The sequence below is a fragment of the Ovis canadensis genome, chromosome 2 (genome assembly GCF_042477335.2).
Source record: "Ovis canadensis isolate MfBH-ARS-UI-01 breed Bighorn chromosome 2, ARS-UI_OviCan_v2, whole genome shotgun sequence".
Taxonomy (NCBI): domain Eukaryota; kingdom Metazoa; phylum Chordata; class Mammalia; order Artiodactyla; family Bovidae; genus Ovis; species Ovis canadensis.
This window is the reverse complement of record NC_091246.1, coordinates 254412899-254418898: the sequence shown is the minus strand read 5'-3', so window position 1 is coordinate 254418898 and position 6000 is coordinate 254412899. Positions and strand designations below refer to the sequence as shown.

The 6000-nt window shown below is 53.6% G+C and overlaps 1 protein-coding gene across 3 annotated transcripts in view; it reads left to right on the top strand.

Annotated features, from left to right (window-relative positions):
- The first annotated feature begins 979 nt into the window (after window positions 1-979).
- Window positions 980-6000, top strand: part of ARHGEF10L (Rho guanine nucleotide exchange factor 10 like) — a 161873-nt gene continuing 156852 nt past the window's right edge. Inside the window, exon 1 of one of the 3 annotated variants that reach the window (XM_069575144.1) lies at window positions 980-1288. The gene's annotated coding sequence lies outside the window, so the exon portion shown is untranslated. The remainder of the gene's footprint in view (window positions 1289-6000) is intronic. The other 2 variants (XM_069575146.1, XM_069575140.1) reach the window with 2 other exon arrangements.

Sequence of the window (6000 nt, the reverse complement as noted above, 5' to 3'; positions counted from 1 at the left end):
AAACGCAGTGGACTTCATCCCTTGGGGGATCTTAGCCCGAACCCACAGGGAATGGGGCAAGGAGCAGATTTTGAATTTAAACCCCAGCTCCTCTACTCTGCCACGCTGCGACCCTGGGCGAGTCACTTAACCTCTCTGGGTCCATGTCCGTATTCACAGAACCGGACAAAGCCATCTTCCTTGCAGGGCTCCCTGGAGGCCGCGCACAGTGGGTTCTCTGTAAAAGGGAGTGCTTTGTGCAGGCTCCGCAGAGGGCGCGGGAGTAGATGGTAATGGACGCTGGGGCTGGTCCAGAAATCCAGTCTATGAAACTCCTGCCTGCAGCTTCTGTTGCGCTGCTCATGGGAGTTTATGTGAAGGACACAGCGGGATAAGGGCCCATTGTTCCGAGTGGGGACGGTTTTATGACTCTTAGAAAGCGTCTTTCATCTGGGAGACCAGGGAGCGTATGGAACCTCCCAGCCCTGGGCGGTGAGACTGGGGGATGCTGAAGGCCCTGGGGCCGGTGCCAGGCCACAGCCACGGTCAGGCCCTCCTGCTGGCACGGCCGAGGCCTCCCTGGAGTGTCACCATAGTCTCAGGCTGCCAGCTGCCACGCCCCCCCTTGCCCAGGCCCGGGACCATCTCTCCTGGAGACCTGCTCTCTGGCCCCTAGTCCGCAGCCCGGTCTACAGAGGCTGGGGGCTCACAGGTCTGCAGGCTCCCTCTGCTCCCTCCGTCAGCGGCCGGCGCCGCAGCCTCTTCATGCTTATGGCAGCTTCTAGAATAGGCCTTGGACTCCGTCTGCTGTCAGCTGACCGGCAACTCTCCCTGCCTGGGAGGCTCGCCTGGCCCCCAAGCCCTGGGCAGGGGCAGTAACCTGATGCCAGGAAGCAAAGACCTTGTCTCTCTGTCCTTTCCGACTCCTTGGCCAGGGGCCAAGCAGAGAAACCCAGCCTCCCCTTGGCTCAACAGACAGCGCTGCGCTCTGCCCACTTCTACCCTGCGGAGGCTGCAGACAGCACGGCGAGCGGATGACGCTGGCGGCCCAGCTTAGAGCTGCGGGCACACGGGGTCTATGCGGTCTGGACTGATGGGCGGAGGGTCTTTATGTGTTTGTAGGTGCCTTTGATGGCCCGGTCTGGCACTTCCCCCTTTGTCTTTTCCCTTTTGGGCGATGAAGAAAGGCTAGAGCAGGATGTTTAGATATGCAAATTGTCCCAGAATCCCCGCTCATCCTGCAGCAAGACAGTGGCCATAGGCAGTGGGCGCCAGCCTCCTTTTATGATTGGACTAAAAATCCACTCAGGTAAGTGCAAGAGAAGTGTGTATGTGGGGTCTCTGTAACGACCCCAGTTGCTGGGATGGACGTTGAAGGCTAGGACAGAATATCAGTGTGCCTCAGTTTCCTCATTTGTAAACTGGGGATCAAAGTCCCTGCTTTATAGGGTTGCTGTGAGGGTGAAGTGAGTTGACACATGTTCGCCGATTAAACAGCGGCCAGCAGAGAGGGCTAGGGAAGTCCGCTGTTACTGCTGCCGCTGCTTTTGCTAGCGCTAGCTGATCTCTGTCTCCCTGTCTTTTCTCCAACTTCACTCTTTTTTTTTTTTTTTTTGCCTTTGCTGTGGCGTTTCTGGTCTCCCAGAACCTCAGCTGGAACTTGGCTGAGGTTTGCTGCAGAGTGAACACGGCCCTGGCTCTGCCCCGCTTTCAGGCTCAGCGCCCTGCGGTCATTGGACTGACTCTCTCTCAGCTCCGCAGTCAGGAATTCCTGGGTGCAGTGAGCTGATTGGTCCCGCTTTGGTCAGCTGTCGGCCCTTTGGCCCAATCAGGTGCTCCGGGAAGGGGCGGGGTGGAGGGGGGGCGGGGGGGCGCTGTCCCGGCACGTGGCTGCGCATGTGTCCTGCCGCATCGAATCCAGCCTCTCCAGAGGCTGAGTTGTAAATCTCTATGTGAGTTGTAAATGTTTGGCAGGAGTATCGTGAAGTGCTGGTGTGTCTTTTCCACTGAATCTCATCAGGAGCCTCATGATGTCCAAATGTCCTCAGACTGGTCGTGTTAACCCAATCAGACCACTGGGTGAGGAGGTGTCTGCCCGGTTTCTCTGCCGTAAAGTTGCTCTTTCCCTCTTTGCAGCTAATAAATATTTCATGGGAAAGTACTCTGAGTATGCAAATAGCATTCCTAGCTTTCAATTTATTCATTTACTTATTACATCAGTGTGGACTGTTGGTTTCCTACTGTGTTTAGTAGAATATGAATCGTTACAATCATTACTTATTTCAATGCTTAAATTGCCCTTGGTTTGGCTAGTGGAGGTCCGTCTACTCAAGGCTATGGTTTTTCCAGTGGTCATGTATGGATGTGAGAGTTGGACTGTAAAGAAAGCTGAGCGCCGAAGAATTGATGCTTTTGAACTGTGGTGTTGGAGAAGACTCTTGAGAGTCCCTTGGATAGCAAGGAGATCCAACCAGTCCATCCTAAGGGAGATCAGTCCTTTGGAAGGACTGATGCTAAAGCTGAAACTCCAGTACTTTGGCCACCTCATGCGAAGAGCTGACTCATTGGAAAAGACCCTGATGCTGGGAGGGATTGGGAGCAGGAGGAGAAGGGGACGACAGAGGATGAGATGGCTGGATGGCATCACCGACTCAATGGACATGAGTCTGAGTGAACTCCGGGAGCTGGTGATGGACAGGGAGGCCTGGCGTGCTGCAGTCCATGGGGTCGCAGAGTCGGACACGACCGAGCGCCTGAACTGACCTGAGCTTGGCTAGTGGAGCCTCTTCTGAGTTGGTTTCTGTGTCCTTTTGCTGTGTTCCCATCACTTGGTGAGCAATTTATTAATTTCTGGCCCAACAATATGCTTCAGGCACAGCTTGTTCTTCCCCTGGAGTCAGTCATCTCTCCAAGGAGCTTTGGTCTCTTTCAGCAGAGAGTGCTATTTGGAATCCATGGCGTGGCTGCAAAGTGTGTTCGTTGCGACTGGGCATCCCTGCTCCCAGGCTCTTTCAGGGCACAGAGCTCTGATCTCACACCGAAATCTCCAGTTCCAGCCCAACACCACAGAATTCACTCTCCTTCTCTCCCTGTCCGTACTTGTCACTCCTTTAAGCAGGGTTTGCAGTTTGAACTCTTGACTACCGCTACGCTAGGCTGTCTCTCATCTCTCATCAAAAATATGAAATATGATAAGTACGCTTATGATACTGTGGTGTCAAATAGCATATGTGTCTAATTCTGTCAGTGAGATGTTGAAAAATCTGTTAGACTGTGTTAGATCAATCCTTTAAAATCCTACAGGATTCAGTTCAGTTCAGTTCAGTCGCTCAGTCATGTCCGACTCTTTGCAACTCCATGGACTGCAGCACGCCAGGCCTCCCTGTCCATCACCATCTCCTGGAGCTCACTCAAACTCATGTCCATCAAGTCCGTGACGCCATCCAGCCATCTCATCCTCTGTTGTCCCCTTATCCTCCTGCCCTCAGTCTTTCCCAACATCAGGGTCTTTTCCAGTGAGTCAGTTCTTCACATCAGGTAGCCAAAGTATTGGAGTTTCAGCTTCAACATCAGTCCTTCCAATAAAAATTCAGGATTCCTTTAGGATGGACTGGTTGGATCTCCTTGCTATCCAAGGGACTCTCAAGAGTCTTCTCCAACACCGTAGTTCAAAAGCATCAATTCTTCTGTGCTCAGCTTTCTTTATAGCCCAACTCTCACATCCATACATGACCACTGGGAAAACCATAGCCTTGACTAGATGGGACATTTGTTGGCAAGGTAACGTCTCTGCTTTCTAATATGCTGTCTAGGTTGGTCATAGCTTTTCTTTCAAGGAGCAAGCGTCTTAATTTCATGGCTGCAGTCACCATCTGCAGTGATTTTGGAGAACAAGAAAAGAAAGTCTCTCACTGTTTCCATTGTTTCCCCATCTATTTCCCATGAAGTGATGGGACCAGATGCCATGATCTTCGTTTTCTGAATGTTGAGCTTTAAGCCAACTTTCTCACTCTCCTCTTTCACTCTCATCAAGAGGCTCTTTAATTCTTCTTCACTTTCTGCCATAAGGGTGGTGTCATCTGCATAACTGAGGTTATCAATATTTCTCCCGGCAGTCTTGATTCCAGCTTGTGCTTCATCCAGCCTGGCATTTTGCACGATGTACTCTGCATAGAAGTTAAATAAGCAGGGTGACAATATATAGCCTTGACGTACTCCTTTCCTGATTTGGAACCTATCTGTTGTTCCATGTCCATTTCTAGTTGCTTCTTGACCTGCATACAGATTTTTCAGGAGGCAGGTCAGGTGGTCTGGTGGTCCCATCTCTTTAAGAATCCTCCCCCCCCCGCCGCCATCTCTTTAAGATAGAAAGGAGCAAAAGGAGCATTGTGCTTTTACAGGCACTGGGACTGATGGAGGGGCTGAGGGTCCTATGGAGAGTGGGGGCAGCGCCCCGTGCTGTCTGTGTCCAGCCCTCTGGACGTGGGTGTCCATCACCCCCGGCGGTTGTTTTGGGAGAACTTTGAGACTACCTCCCTAAGAAAAAGAGCTATTCAAACTGTCCTCTCCCTTACACCAAGGGCCATAAAGTGGTAGCTCAGGAAAGTCATTTCCTTCTCTACCTGAGCCCCTGGAACCACCTCCAGCTGCGGCTACGCCTTTGACTTCAGCGTGTGTGTGTGCTAAGTCACTTCAGTCATGTCCAGCTCTTTGCGACCCCGTGACTGTCGCCCACCAGGCTCCTCTGTCCTTGGGATTCTCCAGGCAAGAATACTGGAGTTGGTTGCCATGCCCTCCTCCGGGGTTCTTCCCCACCGGGGGCACAAACCGGCATCTCTCACGTCTCCTGCACTGGCGCCACCTGGGAAGCCCCACCTCAGGTTCTTTCCCCACAAATGCAGGTCTTGCCTTGCCAGGAAACTAGAAGGCAGTGAGGGGACGGCTCAGTGCATCCCAACTCCCTTCAAGATGCCTGTCCTACTCGACAGGGACAGCAGTGTTATGGAAAGAGGTTTCATTTTGGTAAGAGACCCCATCATCCTCATTCGTAATGAAAATGCGACCCAGCATCTCTTAGAGAAGAGTCCGTGAGTGGGTGATGGCATGGGAAATAAGAACTAGCTGCTTCACGCACACTCTCTCGTTTATGCTGCCTGTGCAGGGGTGGCATCTTGGCTTGGGAAGCCCACTTTCCCATCCACCCATTTCTTTCCTGATCTGCTACAAGGCTGGGCTGATGGCACTTGGGCTGGGCTGGGAGGCAGAGGCAGGAGCCCCGGGTTCTCACCCTTGCTGTGTCGTCCGTTTGCTAAGCGACCGTGGCCAGGCCGCTGGGCTTCTCTGGCCAACAGAAGACAGCTCTGTGCCCTGGTCCTCCCCCCTCGCCCGCTCGGCAGTGGAGCCCAGGGAGAAGAGTGCCATCCCACCCAGATGCAGCCTTCGTGATTATGCTTACACAACGGATCCTGCACCACCAGAATGCTCGGCGAGTGTGGAATTTTGGTTAATTGAATGTTCTGGGACATGGAAACAGTCCCAGAAATCCTTTTTGTTCCTTTTGTGGCTATTGAAAGCCACTCGCTCATCTATTTAGCAAATATTTGCCTCGTGCTTCCGCTCCATCAGGCTCTGTCCCAGGTGCTGGGGACTCTGGCCTGAGAGAGGCAGCAGAGTCCCCGCCCCCGAGGGCTCACACGCTGGGGGAGGCCATGGGGCAAATCCCCACGAAACACTGCAGGAGGGCGAGGGGGAGGCGGTAGGGCACGATGGGAGCCCGGGAGCCCCGTCTTGGGCTCTGGAGAGCAGATCCTTGAGAAGGTGCGGTCTTTTGGCGAGCATCCAAAAGCCAGTGTCTTGCGGGGCGGGGGGCGGGCAGGGAGATGCGGTGTGGAACAGTACCGGCATCCCAGGCAGGAGGAGCGAAGGCAAAGGCCCAGGGAGATGCCTGCCCCTTCGTTCATGCTCGGAGCCCGGCGTGGCAAGTTGGGCAGGTGGGAGAGAGGGGTGTGCACGTGTCAGGGC